At 42.3% G+C, this 19,574-nt stretch overlaps 1 long non-coding RNA gene across 1 annotated transcript in view; it reads right to left on the reverse strand.

Moving 5' to 3' along the window:
• Nucleotides 1–19,574, reverse strand: part of LOC135972383 (uncharacterized) — a 144,716-nt gene that overhangs the window by 68,657 nt on the left and 56,485 nt on the right. The gene's annotated exons all lie outside the window — the stretch shown is intronic.

A 19,574-nucleotide genomic window follows, 5' to 3' on the forward strand; every position in this document is an offset into this window, starting at 1 on the left:
AGAAAAAAAAGTACAAATAATTGTTACTTAAAAATAAACCTTATTTTAATTATACTATTCAAAAACACAGGTGTGTGGACATTTAATAAAAAACCACACATACACATTTTGATATATTAAAAAAATATCTCGGCCAGACACATCCTTCAGTTCCCATTAAGGGCCCCTGTGGAGGCCATTTACTGTAACCTCTGAATTCATTTCCCATGTGCTATCTGCAGCTAAGATTTCAGATTTTGCCTGCATTACTTCTCTTCTAGAAATTGTGTCAGAACTCTGTACATAACCAATGGAAAGGATCAGCCACAGTGGAGAGATGAGATCAACTGCATGTATTATAGTGACACCAGTAAGTTAAGCTTCTGTCAGCAATTCCCTTCTCTCACTCCAGCGCTATTTTTTTTTAAACCAGTGTTTTTGAATTGGCCATAACCAATTCATTCTAAACTGAAACTAAGCATGTAAGGTCAAAAGTCAGAAGCAATTCCTTTCAGTTAAATTTTCAGAACAATCCCATTTGATTAACTGTTGGTAATAAGGATATTTTAAGTGACTTATTTTAGGTGCTTTCTTTTTAAATCCTTTTGCTAAAATATATGGGCTTATTTATTTAAAATGAAATATTATAGATTGCTACTTTATATTGTGGACCAGGGGGATCTATTCTCCTCTCCCAGTATTCTTAATGGAATTCACACAATCATAACAAGGGAACAGTAGTCCCCTGTGTCATTTAGAGTCATCATCAGCAGATGCAAGTTTTGGCAAAATTGTGGAGACTACAGTTCCCATAAGTGCTCTGCTGAGCACCTTTGAAAATTGCCTGGCTAGTGCTTTGTCCAAGCCATGCACCCTTTGCCTGGTGCAGCTTCTGGCTTGCACAGCTAAAAGAACCCCTATTATGTCCTCCCTTGAAATGCTCAACAGGCACAAACACTATATCAGCCTGCTATTGCAGGTGCAAATATCCAGTTTAATGGAGTAAAACCTATGACAATTTAGCCATTTATATTTTTATGCTCACATTTGGAAAAAAAATATCAACCACTATGTAGGCAACTTGTTTCAAAATGGGTCAGATCCACCAGTATATGCCAGTTGTTTCTGGAAGCATCCAGTGCAGTCCACTGTCAGAGATGGACACTGGACTAGATGGACCTACAGTCTGATCAAGCATGGCAATTCTTACATTCCTATGCTTTTCATTGTTGAAATGCCACAAAGCAACAAGGATGAACAGGTGAGTGGCCCATGTTTTCTAGGGTGCATATCCATAGAGTTGGACAGCTCTCTCCTACTGACTGATACAAAATGGATATGATATTACCTAGAGCAGAATCAGTCCCCGATGCCTCCGCCCTGGGGCCGCCGCGGGATAGCACCAGCTGGGCAGCAGCCCAGATGCGACTGGCCAGGGGCTGGGCCCAGCGTACGCGCTGCTGGGTCCCTGCAGCAGGCCCCGGCTCGGGGGGTTCGGAGGCGCCGCAGCCGCGGAGCGCCATGGCCGCTTCCTCCCCCGCGGCAGTGGGAGCTGCAGCAGCGGCTGCTCCCGAGTCCCGCTGCCCGGGGGACAACAACAGTCGCTGCCTGGCCCCGGGGGTCGCCCCCCTCCTCTCCCAACCACCCAACTGAGTCCTGCCTGCTCGGGGCCAGGCCGGACTCTTACTCACCCCGGCCCCGTGCTTCCCCTGCGTCTCCCGGGCCTCCCTCCAGCGCTTGAGGAGGGAGGGGGAATGGTGAGCCCGGGGAAGAGGCGGGGATTCGGGGAGGGAGCCAATCGGGGGAGGAGGGGGCGGAGTCGGGGCGGGGGGGGGGGGGGTGCGAGCACTTCCGGGCTCTAGGCTCCGGGGCATTTCCCTGTTTGTCCAGTGTCCCGACCGCATGTCGGTCGGGACGCGGGACAAACAAGGAAATATCGGGACAGTCCCGATAAAATCGGGACGTCTGGTCACCCTACTGGCGCCTGAGTGCGGGCTCGACCTCCCACTGCTGGCACCCGGCCTCCTGCTAACCTCCCATGCCAGCCTGGCCCCCGCAACCTAACCCCACTCCCCCTGGGCCAACCTAGTGTCCCCTGCACAACATGCACACAGAGCCGTCCCTAGGGTACAGTGATTTGGGGTGGCTGCTGCGAGGCCCCCAAAGTGTGGGGCCCAGGGTGGCTGCCCCAATTCGCCATACCCTAGGGACAGCTCTGCCACCTCCCCTCCCTGTAGCCAGCATAGGGGGAATAGCTAGAGAAAAAGGGCAGTGGCCAGCAATTCACTGTCCACCACCAATCCCCAGCTGTTATTTCAGCCCCTTACATTGGAAGCTGATGTAAGTTACAATCAGACTCTGGCCTTCTCTAACGTATACCTGGGACCAGTCTGAAACACAGTGAGTCATGGTTCGGGGGGTGCAAACATGAGCTTCATGGCTCCTTTGCATCCTCCTGCCCCTCAACTTAAGATGTTTGCTCCTCAGCCAGCAGGGCGACCAGACAGCAAGTGTGAAAAATCGGGAGGGGGGTGGGGGGTAATAGGAGCCTATATGAGAAAAAGACCCCAAAATCAGGACTTTCCCAATTAAATCGGGACATCTGGTCACCCTATCAGCCATAGTTTAGGATCTGGCTTTAGTGTTCACTCACCTGTGTAGAAGGTTCATATATTTAGATGTTTTAAGAATTAGGATAGAAAAACCTAAAATATGACATTTTCCAGCACTCCAAACAACCCTACTGTTGCATGTCTGTACATAAATGCAGGGGAGAGATGCAGCAGAAAAAGGAGGATGCAGGCTAATTTGTGGGAAGGAAGACATTATTGTCAAAGAAATAAATGATGTGTTAAGTTCAGCTGCCATCGCACAAACATGAACAAGCTGTAAGACAGTTATAAGTTCTTCCAATAATGGTTTGAATAGCAATCATGAAATGGCCAAAATATATGTATATTTATAGACAGGGTATATATTTTTTCTTACACTGTTTATTGATCAAAGGAGTGAGAGAGAGAGAAATATTTTAGAACTACACTGTCATTGATCATTCTGTTTCATTTTCTGAAAATCTCTCCATGAAACGAAAGGGAGGATGAAGGGAGAAAGGAAATAATGCAATGGGCCAAATCCTGCTCAATTTATTCTTTCGGGTAGTCTCAGCAACATCCATGGGGCTACTCCCATGACTGTGGCCTGGTCCAAAACAAGTAGGATTTACCCACAATCACATTGTAAGGCCATATTGTGAAATAAACATCACAACAGAGTGTGATGTTGTTCTTTGACACTCTCCATTCCCATCCTGTGAAGGGGCTGTTCAGTACAAATGACCATTGACATGAAAAGCCTTTCAACTGAGATAGGATTCCAAGATCCTGATCTGTAGCATTCCACTGCATTTCTCACAAGTAGGGATATTAGTGTAGCTCACAGCTGTGTGTGTTTCAGGGCGCCTTTTGTTCTGTTCACAGATGGTAGGAGTTGTTACCATCCCCAGCTATAGAGCTTTAGCTCTAGATGCAGCAACTTATGCTTCTAGCTGTGGAAGGCCCCTGGTTCAATCCCCACTATACAGACCTGAGGCTGGGGGCTTTAACAACAATTCAGGCCCTCTGATCAGCACAGAGGAGGAGATGTAACACATTTTCACCAAAGAATACAGAAACACCACTTCCCCTGACAAATTCTAATTTGGGTACTTACAGGCTGACTAAATTTCCCCTTGAGTTTTAATTGGACACTATTTTTCTAATCTTTTTGACCTAAACTGTTGTGAAGTGTTACTGTATGCTCTTAACAGCTGTTGCCTTTTACCTCAAAAGTGGCTGCATTTCAGTGAAGGGCAAAGTGATTCACTGTTTGAGAACTTCTGGGATGAAAAGTCACACAATTCTTCACTTGCTTCTCTATGCCTCTTTGGGAGACTGCTGAGTGAAATGTTCCTAAGACATTCCATCTGTTCAGGGCAGGAAGGTTTGGTAGGGGCTGTACACAAAGGGGTTCCCCAATAGAGCTTCAAAAAGATAGCATGAGGTTCTGTCAAAGCCTGCTGCTGACTGGGGACAAGGGGTCCCATCCTTTTACTGAAGGTAGTGCCATGATATTTTACTGCACCAGGAGAAGGAGAAATAGACTGTGCTCTCAGCACATCCAAACAAAATAGGGCATACTTGATAATTATCCTTTAAAGATAATTAAGAGCCTGATCTAAAGCCTATTATAATCAATGGGAGTTTTTCTGCTGACTATGAGATTCTGCCCTGCAGTTGTATCCCTTCCCTCTGTACTTTTCTGATGACCTAAGCACCTTTATAAAAAAGTAATTTCCATGATAGTTTTAGTATTTTATAGTATATTAAGTGTTAATACAATATAGTATCAGAATAACTATACATTGACTTTTTTGATCCTTAATTCCTGTTATCCTGTGTAACTACAGGCTTATTTTCCAACCAGTAACTACAGGACAAGGCTGCCTGTGGAGCTACTAACTCCACACCTAAATTGGCCAGTAGAAATCACTGCTGAGCAATCATCATGCACCAGGCCTTTCCTGCAGGAGGTAGGTATTTGATGTCTTTATTTAGTTCTCAACATGTAAATATAAAAATACTTTCCCCATGTTTTAGGTGCCCTTAATTAAAAATGTAGATCATCAAAGCAGTAGTAAACCAATAGCATTTGTGTGTGTGTAAAGGCAGCCAGTCCTCAAACCAACATTTCCAACCTCAGCTCCTACAAAATCTTAGTCGTCCACATAAAATCCACACTCAAATCTCCACCTTTCTAAAATGCCTGTCCAAACAGACGGGCACATTGCAAAGCCCATAAGTTCAGAGTTGGGATCTTTCAGAGCAAAGTGGTGGATGGGGAGTAAATTTGAAAGTCAAAGAACTCTTCCAGAAGCTCCCTCTCTTATGTGTCCAAGGAACAGTAGCTTGAGCAGTTTTAATGTTCTCATCTGCAGCTAGAGATGGTCAGAAAAATTTCAAAAGAATAATTTTCCATTGAGAAATGCAGTTTTGTCAATCGAAATATTTTCCAGGAATATTGATTTCAACCACCATTGAAAAATGTTAGAGTGCCAAAATATTTCCTTTTGACTGTCCAAAACGTTTTGTTTTAGCTTTTATATTATATTAAAAGAGTAATTTTATTATATAGAGAGAGGACTAGATTGAGCTATATGAATAGATTTTAAGGTCAGAAGGAACCATGACATCATCTAGTCCGATCTCCTGTATTGTATATCATTTATGTTTCATATTTGAATAGCAAAAATATAATCATTCTATTTAATATTAAATAAGAGTCAAAACAAAGAGAATTGTAACATTTCAACACTATCAAAACCATGTTTTCATGGTCCCAAATCAAATTCTTTGAACATGGAACAGAAATTCTTTTTCCTGACCAGCTCTGTCTGTGGCAGAGTTGCAGAGTATTGAGACAGTCAAGCAGGTAGGCAGATTCTAAGACATTTAGTGCCTTATAGGTGAGAACAAACACCTTCAACATCACCTTGAAATCAACTGACATTGAATGTAGATTCCAGAGCACTAGTGTCATGTGTTCATAGTCAGACACACCACTTAACAACTGAGCCTTTGCCTCCTATAGGCGCTTCAGTCTTCAGCTTGGTTTAAGTTGTAGCCCTATAACAAGCATATTGCAATAGTCTTGAATTAGGGACCCACATACCAGAAAAAGGATTGATACCTACTGACTAGACACAAATAGGAAAAAGCCATCCTGGTCACTGGTGCTATATCCGGGGTTCTTAAACTGGGGGTTGTGACCCGTCAGGGAGTCATGAGATTATTATGTGGGGGTTGAGAGCTGTCAGCTTCCACCTCCAAGCCCCGCTTTGCCTCCAGCATTTATAATATTGTTAAATATATTTTTAAAGTATTTTTAATTTATACGGGGAGGGGGTCGCATTCAGAGGCTTGCTGTGTGAAAGGGGTCACCAATACAAAAGTTTGGGAACCACTGTGCTATGTGATGGTCTAAGAGCAGCTGGCAGTCTAACAATTTGTTAACTCAAGTGACATATGATGGGCATATACCCTCAGCCAATATTTGCTATAACCCCAGTTACTTCCTGTAACCTAACATCACCACCTCAGTCTTTTCTTGACTGAGCCTCAGCCAAATCCATCCATGCCCCAGGCACTATCATATATTGACAGACACTCAACTGTACCATCTGGATGGAGGAAATGAAAAGAATGCTGAGTGTCATTGGTATATTGAAAACATTTCAATCCCTGTTTCCTCTGTATACATACACCGAAAAGGAGGGGTGATAAGGTGGAACATTGTGCATATTACACAAGTGTCCTTGAGGCAAAAAAGCAATTACTTAAACCCACCCTCTGGGATCTCTCCAACGGGGGGAAAATAAGTTATCACAAGGCAGTTCAGTCTACTTCTGTTCGAGCCCGTAAACAAGTCAACAATACCTTATGATCAATGGCTCTGAAGGCAGCTGATAGAACTAATATTTTTTCCTGTCTGGATGTTTGATCTCTTTCCATCACTATAAGGAGATTTAAATTGTGTCAGGGGCTGCAATGAGCCCCAGCCCAGTCCCAGATTTGGGAGGCACAAACTTTGGGATAAAGCCACTTTCCACCCATTCCTTCCTGTACTGCCCCTCTTGGACACCTGAGCTTCTGGAGAGGCATTGGTAAGAATCTCATCTAGGGCACGTGGACAATGATTTTGTACAAGTAAGAAATCTAGATGAATTGATGAAGAAAACTCTGGAATGGGACCGTAGCACAAATCCTAGTCTCTCATAGAGCAGAACATGGACAGTGAACTCCACCAGCCAAAACGAGACCTGTGGGGGGATGGACAGACGGACGGACAGACAAAGAGTGCTGCCCCAGGGTGCTTGCCACTGGTCAGCTGCTGAAGTCCTGTCTCAGAAGTAGTCACAGAGATCCCAGAAAGTCACAGAATCCATGACAGAATCATAGCCTTACATATGATCTATATAAGGATGTTTTAACCTTTAAAACTGATATCTTGCTTCAGGCCACTGATACTGACATTACTCATGTCACTCACACTAGCAATTTGAAAGAAGACAGCTTGAACAGCTACTACATAATATGACTGCATACTGCAAAGTCTATTTTTCCCCATTCATTTGGCTTTAATTAATATAAATACTTTCATTTGTAGCAGCAAGGAGTCTCATCATGGAGATGTGGTTCTATCTGGTTATAATGATGTTAAAAAGCCAGAAACAAAAAGCAGCATTATCTGGATGAATAGACTGGCTCAATGAGCAAGTATGTCATGCTGACCAATCTTACTGGCCTATGGAAGAGGAGGAGTTAATTAGTTTATTACTACAACAGACTGAAAGAAAACCTGTTGTGTTAATTGGCTTCTTGGATAAGAATCAATGTCTCATTAATCTTAACCATATCAGCCTGCTAACACTATTTAACGTCTGATGGAATAATGACAAGTGACATTACAGGGAATGCTGCATATCACATACAGAAATGCTTTCACCCCTTATTAACTCTGCTAACTGCACACTACTACTTGCGCTGTGGGATTTAGAAAGTTAGAGTATCCTTGTGAGTGAGGGAAAAGACCACTATATACAGAGAAATGGAAAGTGTGTGTGTCTTACTGTATGCTGAAATTTAATGTGAATTTTCATATTGACTTTCTTCCGACCAAATTTCATCCACACAACCTACAAAACATTAGTCAGAGTTTTGTTTAAAAATCAGTTATGGTAGATATCGGGTATTTTATTATCCTGGTGTAACTAAAAGCAGAATTTGGCAGATGTTTCCCAATTACGAGGCAAGATGTAAGACAATATTAAAAAGCTGGAAAAAAAATCTTTCCCCTCCCTTTATTATTTTGAGGGTTTTTTTGTTTTGTTTTTTGCTTTCTAGAAAGGCTGTCAATTAATTGCAGTTAATTCATGCAATTAACTCAAAAACATTAATTGCGATGAATCGCACTTTTAAACAATAGAATACCAATTGAAATTTGGATGTTTTTCTACATTTTCAAATATATTGATTTCAGTTACAACACAGTGCTTACTTTATATTATTTTTGATTGCAAATATTTGTACTGTAAAAATGATAAATAAAAAATAGTATTTTTCAATTCACCTTAAACAAACACTGCAGTGTAAACTCTTTATCATGAAAGTGCAACTCACAAATGTAGATTTTTGTTACATAAGCACACTCAAAAACAATGTAAAAATTTAGAGCCTACAAGTCCACTCAGTCCTAAGTCTTGTTCAGCCAATCACTCAGACAAACCAGTGAGATCACTTTTGCGGGAGATAATGCTGGCCACTTCTTATTTACAATGTCACCCAAAAGTGAGAACAGGCATTCGGGTGGCACTTTTGTAGCCAGCATTGCAAGATATTTACGTGCCAGATATGTGAAACATTCATATGCCCCTTCATGCTTCTGCCATCATTCCAGAGGACATGCTTCCATGTTGATGATGCTCGTGAAAAAAAACATGTGTTAATTAAATTTGTGACTGAACTCCTTGGGGGAGAATTCTATGTCTCCAGCTCTGTTTTACCCACATTCTGCCATATATTTTGTGTTATAGCAGTCTCGGATGATGACCCAGCATGTTGTTCATTTTAAGAACACTTTCACTGCAGATTTGACAAAACAGAAAGAAGGTACCAAAGTGAGATTTCTAAAGATAGCTACAGCACTCAACCCAAGGTTTAAGACTCTGAAGTGCCTTCCAAAATCTGAGAGGGAGGAAGTGTGGAACATGTTTTCAGAAGAGTTAAAAGAGCAACACTCCAATGTGGAAACTTCAGAACCCAAACCACCAAAAAAGAAAATCAACCCTCTCCTGATGGCATCTGACTCAGATAATGAAAATGAACGTGCATTGGTCTGCACCAGTTTGGAGCGTTATCGAGCAGAACCACTCATCATCATGGACGCATGTCCTCTGGAATGGTGGTTGAAGCATAAAGGGACATATGAATCTTTAGTGCATCTGGCACATAAATATCTTGTGACGCCAGCTACAACAGTGCCATGCGAATGCCTGTTCTTACTTTCAGCTGACATCGTAAACAAGAAGCAGGCAGCATTATCTCCCATAAATATGAGCAAACTTGTTTTTCTGAGCAATTGGCTGAACAAGAAATAGGATGGAGTGGACTTGTAGGCTCTAAAGTTTTACATTGTTTTATTTTTGAGTGCAGTTATTTTTTGTACATAATTCTACATTTGTACGTTCAACTTTCATGATAAAATATTGCACTACAGTACTCGTATTAGGTGAATTGAAAAATACTATTTATTTGTTTTTACGGTGCAAACATTTGTAATAAAAATAATATAAAGTGAGCACAGTACACTTTGAATTCTGTGTTGTAATTGAAATCAATGTATTTGAAAATGTAGAAGATATCCAAAAATATTTAAATAAATGGTATTCTATTAACAGTGTGATTGAGCGATTAATCACGATTAGTTTTTTTAATCGCTTGACACCCTATTTTCTAGGTATTTATACTGGGCTCATTGCTGTAGGATACAAATGAAGTTGGTCTTACCTGCAGAATTGAATAATTTACTGAGACATACTAGAGAGTATATTGTGCTAATTATTTGGTAACCAAACTGTCACTGTTTTGGAAGCATGGAATGCAATTAACTAAGGAACTCGGGTCTATATGTCATCAGTGAATGACATATTGGTATACATATTAACGTTTACTGGTCCACAACATGTCAAGGATGACTGAGGCGGGAAACTTCCATAAGGGCACTTTGTGCTGCGACTAAAGGTGGGTGATGTTGAATTGGCCAATCTACCACTTTCCACAATAAACAAGACTTCATATGCAAAATTAATCTCACTAAAAGTGAAGGTCAACCCTGTGCAAAGGGTCAACATAAGGTTTCTGCTCCGATTTTGTGGGCTAAAATGGTTCTTGAGATCTTGTATTAGTCTTCTATATAGTGGACTTCACCCCAACCGCATTGTATATTTTCACAGCTTTAAGTGCTTCCAACATCTATAGTCATTGTTATGTAGCCCACTTGTCCAAAGCTCATTGAAATTATCTGGCTTTGAGAGGCTTTATTCCAATTAGAGCAGAACACATTTATGTTCCTGCCATTTGGTCTCACAGTACTCATCAAATTATGACAATTGCACATAGTTCATCATAGTAGTTGTAAATTTAGCCCAGAGCCACGTTATCGTGAGTGATTGTTGTTCTACAAATTGTGCTGTCACCTTTTGCTGAATTATTGTCTCAGATTTTGAAAAAACACCCACACCAGGCTCTCCCCTTTCTGGCATACAGCTGTCCCTCAGAAATGTAGTTCTCTGTGAAAGCTGGTGTGACTGGCTTTGAATGCTAACTGTCTAATTGCTCTTGCATCCACCTGCCACACAATAAATGCTATGGTACCAGGATACTCAGTGAAAATGTTAGTTAGATATGTTTCATAAGGTTTTATTTAAGAAAACCCACTCACTAAAAAACTGTACTTATCTGTACTCTGATGCTAATAATGTGCTATATAAAATAGCAAGTAATAACAGAAAAGGAAAACTGAGCCAAGTTTCAAAGAATATAAACAAGAGAACCAACACAGACATGCCAAACAAAATTTATACTGAATTGTAAGTGATAACCAGGTCCATAGCTAAAATAAAAAACACTAGAGCCCTGATCCTGCAATTTATTCCACACTGATGTCCCCTAAGCCTCTTGTGGAGTCCTGCTGATTTCAGTTGGGGTTCAGCAGGGACACAAGAGTCCATCTGAACAGAATAACTTGCAGGATTGGGGCCTGATTTCTCCTGCCCCCAATCCAAGCATTGAGAATGCACTACACTCGATCTGTTAATGAATCCACAACAAATGTTCTCTGGCAAATGCCTATCAAACTCCACAATTGAGCCTTACTTGGAAGGAAGTCACAAACATATGCTTGGAAGTAGTACAGGGAAGAACGTTCCTCGCTCAAGAAGGCCTTCCTTCCCATCTGTTATAGAAGACTATGTGTAAGGATGGCCAAAAGTTCCAAACATCAATTGTGATTAGCCTGGGATGAGGTGGCTTTTCCTTTACCCGCAAATAAAACTTTGCGTCCCAGCATCACCTAGAGAGCCCCAACCAAGATTAAGACCCTATTTGCTAGGCACTGCAGAAACAGTGCATAAGAGTCCCTGTCCTGAAGAGTTTACAATTTAAAAGATAATAGGGTGGAAGGGTAAGCAGAGGCAGAGAGGTAAAGTGACCAAGGCCACCCAGCAGATCAATGCAGATCACCAGATCACCTGACTCCCAGTCCAGTGCCTCATCCACATTACCTCCCCCAGTTTCCTGCTTCCTCTATTGCAATAGTGATAGAATTCACAAGATTTTCTTTGTGTTTTAAGCATATGAGGCTAAAAATTGTGTAGATAATACATTTCAGTTTTTAGCATTCAAGGCAGACAGGAGAGGGGTAGTGGGAGAAACTTTTGGCAGACCTGTTCACAAGACTGCTCTATTTAAGAGAGCTGCCAGAGCAGAGAAATAGTGACTATCTGAACTGTTATCTGAAATAGCTTTGGGATGAACTGTAATTAATAGAGCAAAGTGTCCTAAGAGCTATTTTAAGATATTAAATAGAGGAACATTTAGATTAACCCAAACTGACTTAAAGAACATAAAATTCTTCTTGATCTTGCAATAGGCTCCACATGGGTGTAAGGGTTCTTTTGCTACTAAGCTTATCATAGGATCAAGGGCATAATGATTTGATTTGTAATCATAGAATCATAGAATCATAGAATATCAGAGTTGGAAGGGACCTCAAGAGGTCATCTAGTCCAACCCCCTGCTCAAAGCAGGACCAATTCCCAGCTAAATCATCCCAGCCAGGGCTTTTGTCAAGCCGGGCCTTAAAAACCTCCAAGGAAGGAGAATTATGGTAATTATGAGGTATTACAATGTACACATAAGGATACGTAGTGACAGATAGAGCTGGTTGATAAATGATCTTCCCATCTCATGACAATTTGAGATTTTTTAAAAAAATGTCTAAAATCAGGACAAAGTCAAAATCTCGAATATTTTCACAAACAGAAAATTGGAAAAAAATAGGTTGGGTCAATTGAAATGTTCCATTGTGATTTACTTTATTCTTACTTTTTAATAATACCATAGCTCAAGTTTTGAAAGGAAAAAATGAACTTTTGTTTTTAAAATGTCAAAATGAGATGTTAATTTCAAAACCTTTTAAAATAAATTTTTAAAAAAGGAAACTTCATCAACTCTGATCCTGCCTTGCAAACAATTTCAGTTTCAATAAATTGGCATTTTGACAAAAAAAGTTTGGTCCAAATATTTGACTATTTGACCATCTCTAGTGACCTATTGAATAGCTAAATTCTGAAAAAGTCAGACCTGAAGTCTGAGAAATATGTATATAATTATTTGCCTATACTGCGCATATCATTTTGCAGTCATGCATACAAGATGGACACGTGTAGTTGAATGTATGAATGTTGTGGGGCTTGGGTTTTCAACGTTTTTAGACTTCACTATTATATATGTTTACTAGTTCTTAAGCCCTACCCTTTGCCTTTTCCAAACAGTCTAGAAATCATGCTAGACTACAAGCCTCCCATTAAGTTCAGGCCACAATGACCAATGGGGGGGAGGGGGGGAAATCAGGCCAAATTAAGTATCACCATAAACTGTGCACCCTGAGGTTCCTCCATTTAACCAAAAGTCATGCAGAGTAGGAAAACTGTTCCCCAATTCTCTCAGTATAGCAATATGTATTTTTGGATTTAAAAAAATCTTCTGTTTGTGGTGTTTTTCCCCTCTTTCTCCACAGTATGTAATTCACTATAGCATTCACAGTGTAGCCTATAAAATATGTTAAGCAGACATTAGGCTTTGGTCTAATGTTAGCCTAAGAGTAGAGGAGTATGGTAATTGAGTCTGCTAGTGTGAGTAGAAGTTACAGAAGTTGTAGACAGCAAGGCGGGAAAATAGAAGGTAGCAAGGACGGGACCCAAGTCTGTGTTGTGGCTATGTTTTGGTTATAATTGACTTTAGCTGGGTTTTTAAGAAGGGTTTTGAGACTTTGGGATTGTTTTATTAAAATGCTATCTATATTGATAGCATGGGGCAGATGTTAATTTAAATAATGTGAATGTAAAGAATAATAAGGAGGTGACAAATATAATTATTATAAGGGGTAGTTTAATGCTAATTGGTATTATAATGGGTTATAAAAGGAGTAGCCTTTACTAAATTGTAAGAGAGCTCCAATTAATATCAAAAAGTTACCATTAGGTTCTAGCATTAAAAGGCTGTACTTCACTCTGCTGTCAGTGGACTAATGACCAATTGATATACTTAGATTCAAAGATGAAACAGTGTAACTATAGTATCATGCAATTACCACTTGCACAATGTTTGCTTAACTAATCATTTTCCTTTTTAATAAAGTTTGGTTTTATTATTCAAACCTAGCCATCCTCTATGAAAGAGATTTTCTGTAACCGACCTAGAGGCTTGAACCTGAAAACTAAGGTGGGCTTTACTGCACCCTTATCTTTAAGAATTTAATATCAATTGAGAACATTTTAACATAGAGGTTACAAAATATTACATTGTAATCTACCACTAGTGTTGCAAAGTCGTAGATTGCTTAAATCAGCCTCTATATCAGACAACTGGAGGATAGTTAATGTAACACAGATTTTTAAAAAAGGCTCCAGAGGTAATCCTGGCAATTATAGGCTGTTAAACCTAACTTCAGTACCATGCAAATTGTCAAATTATAGTAGAGAACAGAATTATCAGACATAGATTAACACAATATGTTGGGGAAGAGTCAGCTTGGCTTTTGAAAAAGGAACTCATGCCTCACCAATACTCTTTGGATGTCAAACAAACATGGACAAGGGTGATCCAGTCAATATAGTGTACTTTGACTTTCAGAAAGCCTTTGACAAGATCCCTCACCACAGCAAGCAGTCATAGAGTAAGAAGGAAGGTCCCCTCATGGATAAGTAACTGGATAAAAGATAGGGAACAAAAGATAGAAATGAAGGATCAGTTTTCATAGTTGAGAGGTAAACAGCAGGGTCCCCCAAAGATCTCTATTGGGTCCAGTGCTGTTCAACATAGTCATAAATGATCTGGAAAAGGGGGTAAACAGTGAGGTGGCAAAGCTTTTAGATAATACAAAATGACCCAAGAGAATTAAGCCCAAAGCTGCCTTCGAAGAGATACAAAGGGATCTCACAAAACTGGGTGACCGGGCGACAAAATGGTAGATACATTTGATGGTGATAAGTGTAAAGTAATGCACATTGGAAAACAACTACACATACAAAATGATGGAGTCTAAATTAGCTGTTATCATTCAAGAAAGATCTTGGAGTCATTGTGACTAGTTCTCTTAAAACATCTGCTCAGTGTTATTTACCCCTTCAAATAACAACTCACACAACCCACTATCAACCTGTGGAACTCACTGCCAGGGCTCATAGTGAAGGTCAAAAGCATGCAGAAAAAAACTCAGGAGGTTTAGCAGCTGGAAACAAGGAGTGTGAGTGATAAACAATCACATTGATAAGGGAAGAAAGCACCAGGGAGACAAAAATAGGATCCTGCTTTTACATAAAGTAGCTATTGTATACTTTGATATTTCAGCATCATTTGCAATTTTAAAATAAACTAATTATATCCCTGAATGCTGCACAAACATAGTCACTGTTGACTGCAATACTCGTAGGCACTACAGCCCAGGTTTTTAAAAAGGTATTTCGGCATTACTGTGCTCAGTGTTGCAATGCCTAACTGATTTAGGGGACTAAATCTTATTTTCAAAAGGGATTTAGGTAGTTAGGAGCCAAAATCCCATTAATTGTCTAAATCCCTTTTGAAAATGAGATTTAGTCCCCTAAATCAGTTAGGCGTTGCAACACTGAGCAGAACAATGCCTAAATACCTTTGAAAACCTGGGACTAGATCTCATATACCACTAAATCTAGACTCATCTAGAGTAAAACAAAGGTAAGTCTCTCAAGCAACATGTTTCTGAAATATGGCTGTACAGAAAATGTTCTTCTATTTAATTCACCTCTCAGAAATTACCTGTCTAATTAGCATCAAAATGTCCCCCAAATGTGTAGCAGTTACTATGTCCTTCCCAAGTACTGCATCCAAATGGGTGCTGGTCTTGTCTCCAGCTCAACCATCTCAGTATCCTGCATCTTTTAAGGCTCCTGATCCCTCTCAGCCTGCTCTTCATCTTTCTGGGTGGATTCATCATTAATTATGTCTGCCCCATTGGGCAAAGGTATACCATGTCCCATTGCAATGCTGTGAAGCATACAACATATTAGGAATATTCTGTTAACCTTTTCAAGTGTATATTGTAAAATGTCACCAGCAAGATACAGAGACTTGTATCTTATGGTCAGAAGACCAAATACCCTCTCTGGCCATACTAGTGGATTTGAAGGCACCAATATACTCATGCTATTTGTTTGAGAACTCATGAAGGTCATGATAAGCCAGGGGCCTGGTCTACACTATGAGTTTAGGTCAAATTTAGCAGCGTTAAATTGAATTAACCCTGCACCCATCCACACAACGAAGCCATTTACTTAGACATAAAGGGTTCTTAAAATCGATTTCTGTACTCCTCCCCGACGAGGGGAGTAGCGCTGAAATCGACATTGCCATTTCGAATTAGGGTTAGTGTGGCTGCAATTCGACAGTATTGGCCTCTGGGAGCTATCCCACAGTGCACCATTCTGACCGCTCTGGACGGCAATCTGAACTCTGATGCACTGGCCAGGTAGACAGGAAAAGCCCCGCAAACTTTTGAATATCATTTACTGTTTGCCCAGCGTGGAGACCACAGGTGACCATGCAGAGCTCTCAGCACAGCTAACCATGCAGTCCAAGAATCGAAAAAGAGCACCAGCATGGACTGTATGGGAGGTACTGGATCTGATAGCTATATGGGGAGAGGATTCCGTGCTAGCAGAACTACGTTCCAAAAGATGAAACGCCAAAACATTTGAAAAAAAATCTCCAAGGGCATGATGGAGAGATGCCACAATAGAGACTCACTACAGTGCCGCGAGAAAGTTAAGGAGCTCAGACAAGTGTACCAGAAAACCAAAGAAGCAAACAGAAGGTCCGAGGCAGAGCTGCAGACATGCCGCTTCTACGCTGAGCTGCATGCAATTCTAGGGGGGGGCCGCCACCACTACCCCACCCCGACCATGGATTCCAAGGAGGGGGTAATCTCAGCCATGCCTGAGGATTCTGCAAACGGGGAAGATGAGGAGGAAGAGGAGGACGAGCTTGCAGAGAGCACACAGCACTCTGTTCTCCCCAACAGCCAGGATGTTTTTCTCAGCCTGACTGAAGTACCCTTCCAACCCAGTATCCCGGACCATGAAGCCATGGAAGGGACCTCTGGTGAGTGTACCTTTGTAAATATAAAACATGGTTTAAAAGCAAGCATTTTTTAATGATTAATTTGCCCTGAGGACTTGGGATGCATTCGTGGCCAGTACAGCTACTGGAAGAGTCTGTTAAAGTGTCTGGGGATGGAGCGGAAATCCTCCAGGGGCATCTCCATGAAGCTCTCCTGGAGGTACTCCAAAAGCCTTTCCAGAAGGTTTCGGGGCAGTGTAGCCTTATTCCGTCCTCCATGGTAGGACACTTGACCACGCCATGCTAGTAGAAAGTAATCTGGTATCATTGCATGACAAAGCCTGGCAGCGTATGATCCCGGTGTTTGCTGGCATTCAAGCAACATCTGTTCTTTATCTCGCTGTGTTATCCTCAGGAGAGTGATATCGTTCATGGTAACCTGGTTGAAATACGGGAATTTAATTAAGGGGACAGAGGTGACCGTTCCTACTGGGCTGTTTGCCTGTGGCTGAAAAGAAATCCTTCCCTGCTGTTAGCCAAGCGATGGGGGCGGGGGGGCATTGGCGCTGAGCTTTTCACGTTTGGCTAGCCGGGATCTTCCCTGATACCAGCCATGCGGTGGGGGGAGGGGTAAAGCGATCATCCCAGATAATTGGATGGGGTGGGGGGGTAGTTTGGTTTCTGCTGCTGCACGTTAACAGGAAAACTGCAGCACTCAACGGCCTTTGCTTGGTATGTGGGAAAGGAGGGCGCTGCTTTTCTGAAGGCTGCAGAAGCGAAAAGACAATGGCTTACCATGGCTGCATGCAAGCCGAATTCTGTTGCCCGGACCTGCGTCTGTGATCTCTAACACCAAAGCCGCAGGCACTCAATATTAAGATTCAAAATGCGACCTTGTACCGAAATCACATGTGAATAGTGTCGTTCACCGTGAAAGAGTATAAGCATTGTTCTGTAAAAATGTATCTTTTTAAATACTTCTCTCCCTTTTTTCCCTCCCTCCCGCAGCTGCAAATTTGTCAAGCCTCCCTTCTCCGTCCCGAAGGCTATCTCAGATAAGGCAGCGAAAAAAAATGGACGCGAGATGAAACGTTCTCTGAAATCATGGAATCAACCCGCAATGAAAGAGCTCATCTGAATTAGTGGAAGGACACGGTATCAAAGTACAGGAAAGATGCCAGTGAACGTGAAGACATGAGGGACGCTCAAGATGAGAGGTGGCGGCAGGAAGATCAGAGGAGGCAGGGTGCAACGCTGGGGCTGCTGCGAGAGTAAATGGACATGCTCTGGTGTCTGGTGGAGCTTCAGGAACGGCAGTAGGATCACAGAGTGCCACTGCAGCCCTTGTATAACCGCCCTCCCCCCTCACGATGTTCCATAGCCTCCTCACCCAGACGTGTAAGAATGCGGGGGCGGGGGGTGGAGGCTGCATGCACCCTCCCAATCCACCCCAGTGGACAGCCCAAGCAAAAGGTTGTCATTATTTTGAACTTTTTTAGTGGCCTTTTCCTTCCCTCCTATCCTCCTCCCAAACCCCACCCAGGCTACCTTGTCAGTTCTCTCCCTCTTTTTATAATCAATAAATAAAGAATACATGATTTTTAAACAATAGTGACTTTATTTCCTTTGAAAGCAAGCTGTGATCAAAGAGGGAGTGTGGGTTGCTTACAGAGAATGAGTCAATCAAGGGAGCGGGTTTTCATCAAGGAGAAACAAACAGAACTTTCACACCATAGCCTGGCCAGTCATGAAACTGGTTTTCAAAGCTTCTCTGATGCGCAGCACTTCCTGGTGTGCTCTTCTAATCGCCCTGGTGTCTGGCTGCACGTAATCAGCAGCCAGGCGATTTGCCTCAGCCTCCCACCTCTCCATAAAGGTCCCCCCCTTACTCTCACAGAGATTGTGGAGCACACAGCAAGCAGCAATAACAATGGGAATATTGGTATGGCTGAGGTCTGAGCGAGTCAGTAACGTGCACCAACGACCCTTTAAACGTCCAAATGCACATGCTACCACCATTTTGCACTTGCTCAGCCTGTAGTTGAACAGCTCCTGACTACTGTCCAGGCTGCCTGTGTATGGCTTCATGAGCCATGGCATTAAGGGGTAGGCTGGGTCCCCAAGGATAACTATAGGCATTTCAACATCCCCAATGGTTATTTTCTGGTCTGGGAAGTAAATCTCTTGCTGCAGCTATTTAAACAGAGTAGTGTTCCTGAAGACGCGAGCGTCATGAACCCTTCCCGGCCAGCCCATGTTGATGTTGGTGAAATGTCCCTTGTGATCCACCAGTGCTTGCAGCACCATTGAAAAGTACCCCTTGCGGTTTATGTACTGGCTGCCCTGGTGCTCCGGTGCCAAGATAGGGATATGGGTTCCATCTATCGCCCCACCACAGTTAGGGAATCCCATTGCAGCAAAGCCATCCACTATGACCTGCACATTTCCCAGAGTCACTACCTTTGGTACCAGCAGCTCAGTGATTGCTTTGGCTATTTGCATCACAGCAGCCCCCACAGTAGATTTGCCCATTCCAAATTGATTCCCGACTGACCGGTAGCTGTCTGGCATTGCAAGCTTCCACAGGGCTATTGCCACTTGCTTCTCAACTGTGAGGGCTGCTCTCATCTTGGTACTCTGGCGCTTCAGGGCAGGGGAAAGCAAGTCACAAAGTTCCATGAAAGTGCCCTTTTGCATCCGAAAGTTTTGCAGCCATTGGGAATGATCCCAGACCTGCAACACTATGCAGTCCCACCAGTCTGTGCTTGTTTCCCGGGCCCAGAATCGGCATTCCACGGCTATAACCTGCCCCATTAACAGCATGATCTCCAAAGCGCTGGGGCCCGTGGGTTGATAGAATTCCATGTCCATGTCCTCATCACTCTCGTCGTTTTTCAGGTCCTGGTTCAGCATTAACTGCACTATAATGTGCGAGGTGTTTACACTGTTCATGACTGCTCTATTGAGCTGAGCGGGCTCCATGCTTGCCGTGGTATGGCATCTGCAGTGTTCACCCAGGAAAAAAGGCGTGAAATGGTTGTCTGCCGTTGCTTTCATGGAGAGAGGGGTGAGGCTGTACCCAGAACCACTTGCAACAATGTTTTTTGCCCCATCAGGCACTGGGATCTC

This window comes from Chrysemys picta, chromosome 6, assembly GCF_011386835.1.
Source record: "Chrysemys picta bellii isolate R12L10 chromosome 6, ASM1138683v2, whole genome shotgun sequence".
Classification (NCBI taxonomy): domain Eukaryota; kingdom Metazoa; phylum Chordata; order Testudines; family Emydidae; genus Chrysemys; species Chrysemys picta.